Source organism: Eptatretus burgeri, chromosome 8, assembly GCF_056783735.1.
Source record: "Eptatretus burgeri isolate ZD-2024b chromosome 8, Ebu_testis_v1, whole genome shotgun sequence".
Taxonomy (NCBI): domain Eukaryota; kingdom Metazoa; phylum Chordata; class Myxini; order Myxiniformes; family Myxinidae; genus Eptatretus; species Eptatretus burgeri.
Genome location: NC_140968.1, coordinates 44,635,676 through 44,647,958, shown reverse-complemented (window position 1 = coordinate 44,647,958; position 12,283 = coordinate 44,635,676). Strand labels below are relative to the sequence as shown.

Below are 12,283 nucleotides of genomic sequence, written 5' to 3'. Positions count from 1 at the left end.
TGATGACGTCGTAAAAACGAAGATGACGTCATTGTGATGTATCAGGTTTGCGATAAATTATCTGTGCTAATGCGCGGCTTGATTCCCACAAACAAAATTCAAACAGCTTGCCGAGTTTCGGAGATAATTTTTAGGCAATTTCCATTTGCGGAGATATTTTGATGTCACTTTTTTTTTCGGAGGAATTTTCAAAATCGAAGATGGTTACTGCCTGCGTGTGGGCTTTCTGCATATACATGGCAAGTTTCACGAAGATCCGATGAAAACTCTGGGTTGTGAAACAAAAAATAGGAATGACGACATAAAAATTGATATGACGTCATAGTGATGCATCATATGTGCGGTATTTCATCTCTGCTAATGCCCTATTTCATTCCCGCAAACAGAATTTAAAAAGCTTGCCGAGTTTCGGAGATAATTTTTTGGCAATTTCCATTAGCGGAGATATTTTGACATAACGATTTTTTCTCGGAGGAATTTTCAAAGTCGGAAATGGTTGCTGTCTGCGCAGGGTACTATTATATATATTTTACATATTACATGAAAACTGTGAGGCTGTGAAACAAAAAATTCCACAAGAAGAAGATGAAGAACAACAACGTGAGTAAGAATTAGAGATCCTCCACGAGGATCTAATAACTCAACGAATTATGATTTTTTTTAAACAGTTTAATTTTTTTTTGAGCAGTTCAATAATAATACAAGGTCAATGCAGTTTTTCAACTCAACAAAGAATTTGGTGTTTTCTTCCAGTTCCATCTTAAGAATGAAGTTTCAGTTGTTTCAAGTTTGCAGAAGTGGAAAGGAAGAGATATATTGTAAATTTGTCTCAGGAAATCTCAGGTCTTCCCAGCACTTTCTTGATATTGCTGAAAAAGAATAAATAAATACATTACATGTCGAACATCGAATTAAATAATCTATAACCATTAATTTTTAATCAACTGAACTTACCTCTCATCATGCACCATCCAACCAAGAATGACATGGATAGATTGGTTTAGATCTCCAAAGGTCTCCAAGACAGAACTCATTTTTCGAGTTTGGAAGGTCGGTCTCACATTTTGCACCCTCAAGGTAGAACTCTTCTCCTGATTTTCCCGAATTTTATGGATCATCAAGGTGGAATTGATATGCTGGGTCAAGGCAGAACACTTTTTCTGGGTCTCTGCACACACATGAGCGGAAGGAAGTGAAAACCACTGTATATCACCGCATTCATAATGTTCATCATTTTAATACCTTTTTACACAATCCTGGAAACACTGTATTCTCTCCATTGCTTTCTGCATTTCAGTTCAATTTCCCTTTTAGGCCATGGGCTACATTTGGCTACCATGCCCCCCTCCCACCCCCCCCCCCACATCTCAATGAACCTATGTTTTTTTCTGAATCCCCTGGATGTGCTGAATAAGAAATTGAATGTTTACATTGAAAATTTCGGGATGCACTTCCGGTTTTGACCCTCTCACTAATGGTACCCGAAAAACCGCTAATCGCTGCTCCGCGTTGGTCATGATTTCTATGCCTCATCATATCAACTTATAGAATGGCTCAATGAAGGTCAATGTTCACAGGTGATATACCAAATAATAGCTTATGCTATTCTGCTTATTTTCTTATGTCTGATAAGTTGTAACAATACATATTAGTAGGGTAAGAATACTGATTCTGGCTCACTTTTCCCCATGTAAATGAATGGGGGATTTTCAGCGATTCCCTTTTTTTTTTCCTTAAAAATAAACCCCCTTTTTATCCCAAGGTATATTTATTTGTCTCCCCTTTTAACTTGGAGGTTGAACCTCATTGAATTGAACACCTGGGGGTTGAACAGCTCACTCATTGAACCTATAAAGATTTGTTCATTCTCAAATTCCTTCAATAGTTTAATTTTCTTTGCACAATAATCCCCATCTAAAATATTGACAAACAAAACATTTGAATCTTTATATTTTTGAAGATACCCCTTTTGTGCCATTACGAAATGATAAACTTCTCTTAATGCTCTCATCTGGCCACCTCCTGAGCCACATATCATTTTGAGATTATAGTAAATTGTTTTTTCATTGTTCAATTGATAACCATCAAAGTTTTCAGTCCATTCAAGGATATTCATTTTTTTCTTTACATCCTCTAACTTACTAGTTTTTAAATTGATTCGCTTATTTGTTTTATTTACCTTTGTTTTAGTTATTTTTTCAATAAGACTTATTTGATATTTTTCACATTCATTATGTTTTCCATTTATATACCAAGACTGAGATTTTCTCCACTCTTTAGTTTGATTAATACTTGGTTTAACCATTTATATATTGTGAAAAAACGCGGCGGTAGCCCTTAAAAAACCCTAACCCATCTTCCCATCGTTAAAACACAATCTATTCTATTCACTCTATCATACAATATCCATATGGAACACAATCTATTCCATTATCTAAAATAAATCTCTTATCATCAAAGGCTCCTAATGCCTTTTTATTTACTTCTTCACTATATATGTTATGTTTATAACTTCTTATTGTATTCATTTTCCTATATTCTTCTTTCTTATTCATCAAACAATTATAATAATTTCTAAAAGTTATTGATTTCTTTATTACATATTTCTTTATTCCCTTTAACCTCTTATCAATCTGTTCACCATACTTATAAGCATATGCCTTTGCTCTCAATCCAATAAACTCACTCATTACTTTTCCACCCAACTCATCCTTAAACTTACCAATAACCTTTTCATTCTTTTTGGAAAATAACTCACTCTTCTTGCTGAAATTACTTGTATCATATACTCCAATATTTTTCTTCATATCTTCATAAACATCATCAGTTTTTATATCAAGGATAAAACTATCAGTGTCCATATACAACAATGAAACATTTTCACCATACTCTTTCTTTAAGTCATTATACAAATAATCATACATCAATATCTTTGATAAATCAAGAACTGCTGTTCCAATATAAATTGGTTTATCCATTACAATACTTTCCTTTTTCATATGAATTGCAGAAAAGTTCTCTGAAAAAACCTCTTCTCTCTCAAAACTTGGTTTATTTATCAATCTCGAAGCTTCTTTCCAAGATGTTGCGAATCTAATGTTTTGCCTGTTTCTAACATTTTCCATAGTCTTTCCAAATACAGCATTATTCATTAATTTATAAAAGTCCCCTTAAAATTTTACTTTTGTATTTGCTCTCATATCTGTATTGAATTGAATATACTTTTTCACCCAAGGACTTTGTTTAAATTTTAAAACTCTATGAATTTTAGCTACTCTCAATCCTTCTCTCAAAAACTGTTTTAAGCTTCTCTGATGTAAAACATATCCCTCTTTATCATAGAATGTTGTTAATAACTTTTCTGTTGATTTGCCTTTAATATTAAAACTTTTATGATAATCACTGAACCATTCTTTCTTTGGGGTTTCTTTCTCACATGCAAAAGGAAGGTCTTTATGCTTATTATGAAGAACACTCGGGTACCTCAAATCAACTTCAAAATAATAACCTTCTTCTTCGTCATTCAATTCCTCTTGAGAAGAAATAACAATATTCATCAAAGCCTTTTCATAATCCTTTTCTTCCACCCACTCTAATTTACCATAAGGTAGAGATTGAGACATTGCCCATCCATACAAATTATTAGCATCAAAATACATCAAATAATTACTATCTTTTTCACTATCATAATTTGGGAGATATTTATTATTTGCTTTCGCATATCTTTTTGAACATACTTGTGATATTCCACCTCTCTTGGACTTCTCAATCATCAAAAGCATATCAACATCACTGATTAAATCTATATCTTGTTTTGTCATTTTCAACATTGCACTCCAAGCTAAACCAGGAGCTGTGAAATAGTGGGCAGGGTCTAATCCATAACAATTTTTATTATGACAGAGTGTTCTAAAAGCCTCAAACACATCAGCTAACAATAAAACATCTGTTTTTAGATATAAATCATGATATTCTCCAAGGTTCTTTATCTTAAATATTTTCCATATTTCTTGTGCGTGTTTATATTCCTTATCACTTATCTCTTCTTCATAAAGGTTATTATAGAAACTTTCTTTTGAAGGAAGTTGTGTTTCTTTAAATCTCATAAATGAATCCATATAATCATAAGGATAAATTCCCTTACTTGTAAGAATTTTCTCTTTACTTTGAATTTCATTCCTTGTTTGAATTTCCTCTCTCGTAAGAATTCCTTCTTTAATCAGAATTTCATCTTTAATCTGAATTTCCTCTTTAGTTCGAATTTTCTTTATAATTAGAATTTCATCTTCAGTTAGAATTTCTTCATTAATTAGAGTTTCCTCTTTACTTTGAATTCTCTCTTTAATCTGAATTTCCTCTTTAGTGAGAATTTCCTCTTTTGGAAAGAATGAATTAAGATTTGGAAAAGAGTCCGTGGAGCTTAGATTTGATGCGAGGTAGGCTAGTGGTGTTCCCATAAACTTGTAAGAATCTAGAAACCTAATACGAGTTAAAGGTTTTGTGAATATCATTTTTGAAAATGAAATATACTTTTGACTTGTGTTTGTTATGGCAGAAATATTCCCTGGTGTTTTTGAAAGTTCATTTATAAATAGATGTGTATCATAGTTGGCGCTGTTGTGAAGAAAGACTGGAATAAAAGAAGGTAATTTATAATTAAGATTACAACAGGAATGAGCGGGACCTCTATATTTACCAGTAAGATGACAATGGTCTCTAACTTTAGACTCCTTAATTTCCCCCTCACAAATATGACAGATATTGTTCATTCTAAATTCTAATTTTTCTTCTTTGGTTAATTTCATCGGTTCATTTGTTTCTTTCATTAATTTAGTGAGTCTTATACAATCCTTTTCTAATCGTTTTACAAACTCTTGTGAAGCATTTTTTCCACGATAATGTTCAAGTTTGTTATACTTTTCTCCAACAGATGATTTGATATAATAACAGAAACCACAAGGAATATGTTTTTGATATTTATTTGTATATGGTTCTTTTGGATTAGGAGAAGCAGTATTTATCTTTTAAGGATACATTCAAAATCAGCGTATATCACAAATGGGTGCATGATAGATTTATTATAATCTTCAAAATAAATCTTTTCACCAGGTTTAGGCATTGTAATTACAGCTGATTTATGATTACTACAATATTTTGAATGTTGTTCTAATCGTTCTTTTGTATGAAATGAATTAAGACATCGCTTACAAGGATATATTTTGTTTGCTGTTCTGAATACCTGAGAAGAGATTAATCTTGATAAATTATTGATGTATGTGTAATGTGAATTCTTTCCAACACTAAAATATAAAAGGTCAATGTGTGTTTCTTCATTTTTATAGTTGTTTGAAATTTTTAATATTTGAACTTTGTTTGTATCCGTTAATCCATATACATTAATAGAAAGATTATTCTTTTTCTCAAATTTAGGAATATCTGTTAGTGGCATTGGGAATTTAAAATCTTTAATGTCCAAGGTATTCTCATATTTCATATATTGTTTTACTCTTTCTGAATTACATTTTGGTGGATGAAAGTGAGCAAGAACAGACCAGAGAAAACATTTATTATCATTGTTTTTAATATTAACAACTGCCTTCTTTAGTTTTATTTCTTTTGGTAATTCAATATAAGAAGAAGCTTTAAGAGGGTTTGATTTTAGAATGTGTATATCTAAAAAGATGATTTTTTTAAGATTGAATCCACTTCCTACCACTGTATTATCAACATCCTCCTCTTGTCTTGATAGTTCTTCATAAACCCCACTATTCAAAAAATCTTGAAATGATGTTATAAAATGAAGACCTGTTCTCATATAAGGAGTATGTTCTTCATCTTGTCTTTTCATATTCATTTTCACTCCCATATAAAACTTTAAAGTTTTCATTTCTTTTAATGTCTTTTTAATAAATTTTTCAACATCGGGTTTCACTATTTCAATTGATTCAGCTATTGATGATGGACCGGGTTCTCCAAATTGAAAAATCCTTATTTTTATATGCCCTTTAAATGCCCCATCAGTGTTTTTAATATAACAGTCTCCCTTTACTTTAAACTCATTTTTCTTGTGTTTTTGTGATTGAAGATGTTTATTATAACTACTCTTCAAAACATCCTTTGAACAGATATCACAATGTTTTCTTTCCAACTCAAGAGGAGATATTTGATGAAATAGATTAAATGTGTGTTTGTTGGTTCGGAGGTGTTTTCTATAATGTTTATATTCGTGATTACAAACATCGCAGTACGTTGTATTCACCATATTTATAGAATAAAACTTTGCTTCAACTAAAATTTTCTTGATGAAAATTTCGTTTAATTTATAGGTGAATCTGTGCTTAAAAACATTTTATCCTCCAACTTTTTCACTTAATAAATACAATGTTTCAAGACACAAAAGACAAGTTTCAATCAATCTCTTCATCTGTTAAAGATACTGAGAAATATGTCAAGGATGTAAAATTGAACAAAGATAAATATAACAACTATTGGATAAAAACTATTATGGTAAATAATATGAGTTCTTCAATTTCCTTCAGTGGAAGGGCTTTTAGTATACCTGGTAGAACATCAATTAAAGTATCTCTAACAAAAGTTTCTCCTCTCCTTCTAGTAATATATTCAAAACTAGAAAAAGCAATGAAACAAGAAAAAGTATCAAAGAACAAAAACCTTATGGATGAAGCTTTAGAAAGAAAAGATAAGACCATCTGTAATATGCAAGGAGAAATTTGTATTTTTTTCAACAACCCTAAAGATGTAAATCCTGATGAAATAAAGGATGTTAATATATCAGGTGAAATGACATTTCGTTCAATAGTAGTTAACGATAATTTTAAAATTACCTTTAATATAAAAAATGTTGTCGTTGAATCTGATAATGAAAAAAAGTATATCGATATCGATGGTAATATACAACTGAAAGTATAGATGAATTTCAGTTTAAGTAAAGTTTTACTTTATAAATATGCTAGACTTTCCTGATTCTCCATATGACAAATTTGAGAATTGTCCTGCGTGTGAAAGACGGGGATTAAACACAGAGTCAAAAGCCTATAAACAACGTATATTCTGTGATTATCTTCTAATTAATGATAATAAAAAATATAAAAAGGAAAATAATTCTTTTAGATTTACACCAAAAATGAATTACTTTACAAGATTGATTAGAGAAATGAATGTAAAGTATGAGGGTGATAACACACCTTTCCTTACAAGGGAAGAAACTGAACGTATAAGAGAAATGTTCAAAGGATTGTTGTTGTATATTATTCATGGATGTAATTTTCAGGGAAATATCAACACAAGATATTGTATAAATAAAATAATGGATTATCTTGAAATTAAACTTGAACTTAGGATAAAATATAGAGTTTCTAAAAAAGCCAATAATAAATTAAATAACCTGCTTTTCAAATATATAAATGAATGATTTTTTACCTATTTGGGAAAATAAGATAAAATTTAACAACCATAAAAATCTCCCAAATTCATTAAGATGTCTCATAGTTGGTTCAAGTGGATGTGGAAAAACCTGCTTACTTTTAAAAATGCTCCTCACTCCCAACTTTTTAGATTATGATAATTTAATAATTTTCACAAAGTCGAGTTTTCAACCAGAGTATCAACTACTCTCACAAGGTTTTAATGTTGGTCTTCAAAAAGAAGATATAATCGGTTTATTTAAACGTCAAAAAAACCTAAATGATTATAACATTGAAGATATAATTCAACTATTTTGTGATACACAGAGATGTAAAAAGAAATCAAATCCTATAACTTGTATTCTTAGTGATAATACGGATGATATACCGTCTCCCCAAGATTTGGATAAATCAAAAAAGAACCTCGTTATCTTTGATGATTGTGTTAACGAGAGAAACCAAACGGTAATGGACAGCTACTACACAAGAGGGAGACATTCTTCTTGTAATTGTATTTATCTTAGTCAATCGTACTTTCAACTTCCTCGTCGTTCCATCAGAAACAATGCTAATACTTTTATTTTATTCAAGTTAAATTCAATAGATATCAATAATTTTTGGAGAGATAATTGTTCTACATTATGTAGTAAAAAGAAATTTGAGGATTACATGAAGCACACCACTGAAAAATATAAATATATTGTTGTGAAACAAGATGAGATATTAAGGGATATATTTTTTGTTTTATAAACAATTACATATATAAATGACAACTATTATTATAAATCTTGTGGGTAAATCTGCTTCTGGAAAAAACTTTCATAAATCAAGGTTCTTGTGTAGTACAAATGAGAATATTGTAAATTTACTGAAAAACACCCCGTGATACGCATTGTATCAACAACAACTAGAGCAATAAGACCTGGAGAAATAAAAGGTGAAGATTATCACTATATTTCAGTGGAGGAACATATGCGATTGAGGAATGAAGGACAAATATTTGAGGAGGTTTCTCTTGGTACAACAAAATATTCACATTGTAAGAGTGAGTTAAGGAAACTAAAATCTGGTGGTGTTGGGATATTAGAAACTAATCCAGAAGGAACGAGACAAATTATTAAATATCTGAGCGGAGTGAAGATTTTATCATTCGGTTTTGATGTTGATGAAGAAACTCAACGCAAACGTATGAAAAGCAGAGATGCAAGTATTAGTGAAGAAGAAATTACAACTCGCATTAATGTTAATAAAGAATTTGATGAAATATTTAAAGAAAAGGATTTATTTGAACACATCTACTTGAATGATGAAGAAAAGGAAAATTTCCCTGTTAATCTTTACAATTCATTAAATGATATTTTACAATAAATAAATGGATACAAAAGAAAGAGCAAGAAGATTTAAGGAACATCAAGAGTTGGTTTCAAAAGTTGTAAAACAACAGGAAGACATAAAGAAGAAACGCAGACAGAAACTAACGGGCGAAGAAGCATTTGAAAGAAAACAAGAGAAATTTTTTAAACCACTTTTAAAAACTTCCCAAGAAAAAATGAAAGATGTTTCCACAGTTCCCACAGTAGAATATACTCCCAGAAAGCTCCAAATGTTAAAAGATTTCAGTCAAATGACGGAGGAAGAATTAGAGCATATTGGAGAATTAGAATATGATGAAGGTTTATTTCAACAACTGGAAGAGATTAATCAACCCCCTGATTATATTGTGAATGCTGTTTAAAACAATGAATATTCAGCGGATTCAAAAACCAAAGCAGGACTCATTCCAACAGAACAACCAGCAATATTTCATCTTGTTCAAGAAAAGGTATTGATATTTAATGATGAATTAAGGTTCTTAAGTTCTGCTCAACCCCCTGTTAAACTAACTCCAAGATTAATGTTTCTTCTCACAAAAGATGGAAGACAAGGTTCAACTGTGAGGGATGAATCAAAGTATATTGATAAACCATTGGATATGGAAAATAATGATGATAGAGTATATATTGATTTGCTGAACACTAAATTATAAGGTTATTCTTTCTGGTAAAAGTAGGAAGAATGAGAAGGAGAAACACATTATTCAGGCTTTAAGTATCCTTGGTTCAGGTATTAGTTTTCTTCCAAATGACCCATCGCAATTAGTTAATAGACTGTTATTGTTAGGCAGTAAGAAGGCTGGAAATAACAATTGTTTTAATGAAGCATCAGCCATTTTAGACCAGTTGATGAACATGAAAATAATTAATAAATCTCAATATAAAGACATTTTATCTCATATTAAATAAGATGAGAAGCACAATCCTGAGTTTTAATTTCACAACAAGCGACCACACATCTTCATTCCCATACCCACTACAACTTGACACAACAAAAGAATATGAGGCATCTTTATTGTCCATGGAAACTTATAATACCTTATTTAATATAACCGAGAAAAATGACAAGTTTAGTTATAATCCGGGAAGTGGATACAAAACGATAACAGTCTCACCCGGAGCATACGAGATTTCTCAAATATCTTCCGAAATTGCTCGTCTTATGAAAGAACAGGGTGATGAACCAAAAAATATTATTATAAACATTCAAAAACATACTTCAAAATCAACGATTAAAGTTAAAAATAACTACAAGGTTGATTTCACAATTGATAATTCATTTAGAGAGTTATTGGGTTTCTCCTCAAAAAAGATTGAAACTAATGGGACGTTTTAGAGTGATAATGTCATTCAAATATCCTCAGGAATAAATTTGGTGTTAATTCACTGTGATTTGATTGATGGTGCTTATAATGATGGAAAAAAAACAAATACAATATTTTCATTCAGCGCATACTCAACCCCAATTGGTTATAAATTCAATATGGAACCTAAAAATTTGGTTTATCTACCTGTGTCAGGAAAAACCATACACAGAGTAAATTTTAGGATAACCGACCAAGATAATCGTGTGATTTATTTTAATGGAGAAGTTATATCCATCAGAATTCACCTACGTGAAGTTTTCCAATAAATAAATACGATGGTTATTGTGAGGAAACACGAGTTGGGAAAATATAAAATAATTACAGGGGATGGGATGTTCCTTTCCCCGTACTACAAGGGTGAAGGTATGTATCTTGGTCGAGGATACTATAAACCTAAGAGACAAAGGGGTGTCGGACATCAATTTAGAGGAGATGGGATAATTGATACTCTCATGGGTATTGGTTCAACTATTCTTAAACATAAAGACCTAATTGGTTCAACTGCTTCTGCTGTGGGAAATGTAGCAGGTGCTGTAAAGAGTATAAAAGATGCTCAGAAGGAATCTCATAAATTACAAGCAATAAAAGAAATTCTTCAGACATCATCGCTTCAGACATGAAATCCTTCCTCTTCTCCAATGGCTTGATTTCCAATCATCAATTTGGTTTCAGACCAGGTCACTCTACCCTAGATATGCTGCTACTGCTCTCCCATCAATGGATGGAGGTCCTCAATGCCAGACAGGAAATCCGAGCCGTATCCCTGGACATATCACGTGCTTTTGACACAGTCTGGCACCCTGCCCTACTCACCAAACTCTCTTCCCATGGTATTCAAGGCCATCTCCACTCATGGCTCGCAGACTTCCTCTCCTGTCGCAGTCAACGTGTGGCCCTAAATAGAGTTCTTTCATCCCCTCTTCCTGTGCAGGCTGGAGTTCCTCAAGGTAGCGTTCTGGGCCCTGTTCTTTTTCTGGTTTTCATCAATGATCTCTCGGACTCTCTGGAAAATCCTCTATTTCTCTTTGCCGATGACTCAACCCTCTGCCGTACCATCTGTCATCCCTCAGACCGGCAAGCAGCAGCTTCTTCGCTCACTGCAGATCTGGATAAAATCACAAACTGGTCCAACACGTGGAACATGTCTTTCAATCCAGACAAATCTCACACTCTCACTATGTCTCTTCGAAAGGACCGTTTACAAAATCCACCCATCCACTTTCTCAACAATCCTCTGGAAGAAGTCTTTTCTTTCAAGCTTCTGGGTCTCACTATCTGCCATGACCTTTCCTGGGAAAGTCACATTTCCAACCTTGCCTCAAAAGCCAGTCGCCGACTGGGAATCCTCCGTCGTGCAAAGTCCTTCCTCGGCCCTCTTGAGCTCCTGACCACTTACAAAGCTTTTGTCCGTAGCCTGATGGAGTACTGCTCTCCCCTCTGGGCTGGTGCTCCTGCCTCCCACCTTTCTCGACTTCACGCTGTCGAAACCAGGGCTTTTAAGATCATTGGCATCTCCCGCAATGAAGCTGAGTCTTTGGGCCTCTCACTCAATCACCGCAGGTTGGTCGGTGGTCTTTCTGTCTTCTACCGACTCCTCTCCAGCCTTGCCCCCCCTGCTCTCTCTGCGATTTGTCCCAACCACATTTCCACAGGGCGCTCAAGGTCCGCCAACAACCCCCTTCTGGTAAAACTACCAAAATCACGAATCACTGCTCATCTTCACTCTTTCATTCCTCTTTTTCCCGCCTTTGGAATAAACTTCCTCACTCTATTCTTTCCCATTCTTCCCTTCAGGCTTTCAAAACAGCTGTTCACCACCACCTCTTATCTTCCCCCATCCAAATCCTCGATCTTTTCTACCCCCGATAATCCACCCAAGCCCACTTCCTTCAATTCTCCTGCTTTCCTTCCTGAAAGTCCCTTTAATGTCCATCTTCCCTCGCCATGTTCCCCGTCCCATCCCCATCCCTCTCCCTTCCACAGTTCACCTGTGTCTGTTCCCCAATGTTTTGTCCCTTCCACTCCCGCCCCTCTTGTCTCATGCCTCCTTGCTGTGAGTTGTGTGTTAGCTCTCATACGAGCCTCGACCAAGGTATACAAAAAAAAAAAAAAAAAAAAA

General features: G+C 33.3%; 1 protein-coding gene across 2 annotated transcripts in view; it reads right to left on the bottom strand.

Annotated features, from left to right (window-relative positions):
• Positions 1-690: 690 nt before the first annotated feature.
• LOC147021633 (uncharacterized) overlaps positions 691-12,283 on the bottom strand; it is a 39,445-nt gene continuing 27,852 nt past the window's right edge. For both annotated transcript variants that reach the window (XR_015060591.1, XR_015060590.1), the window contains exons 5-6: positions 955-1,168; positions 691-869 (exon numbers count right to left, since the gene is read on the bottom strand). The gene's annotated coding sequence lies outside the window, so the exon portion shown is untranslated. The remainder of the gene's footprint in view (positions 870-954; positions 1,169-12,283) is intronic.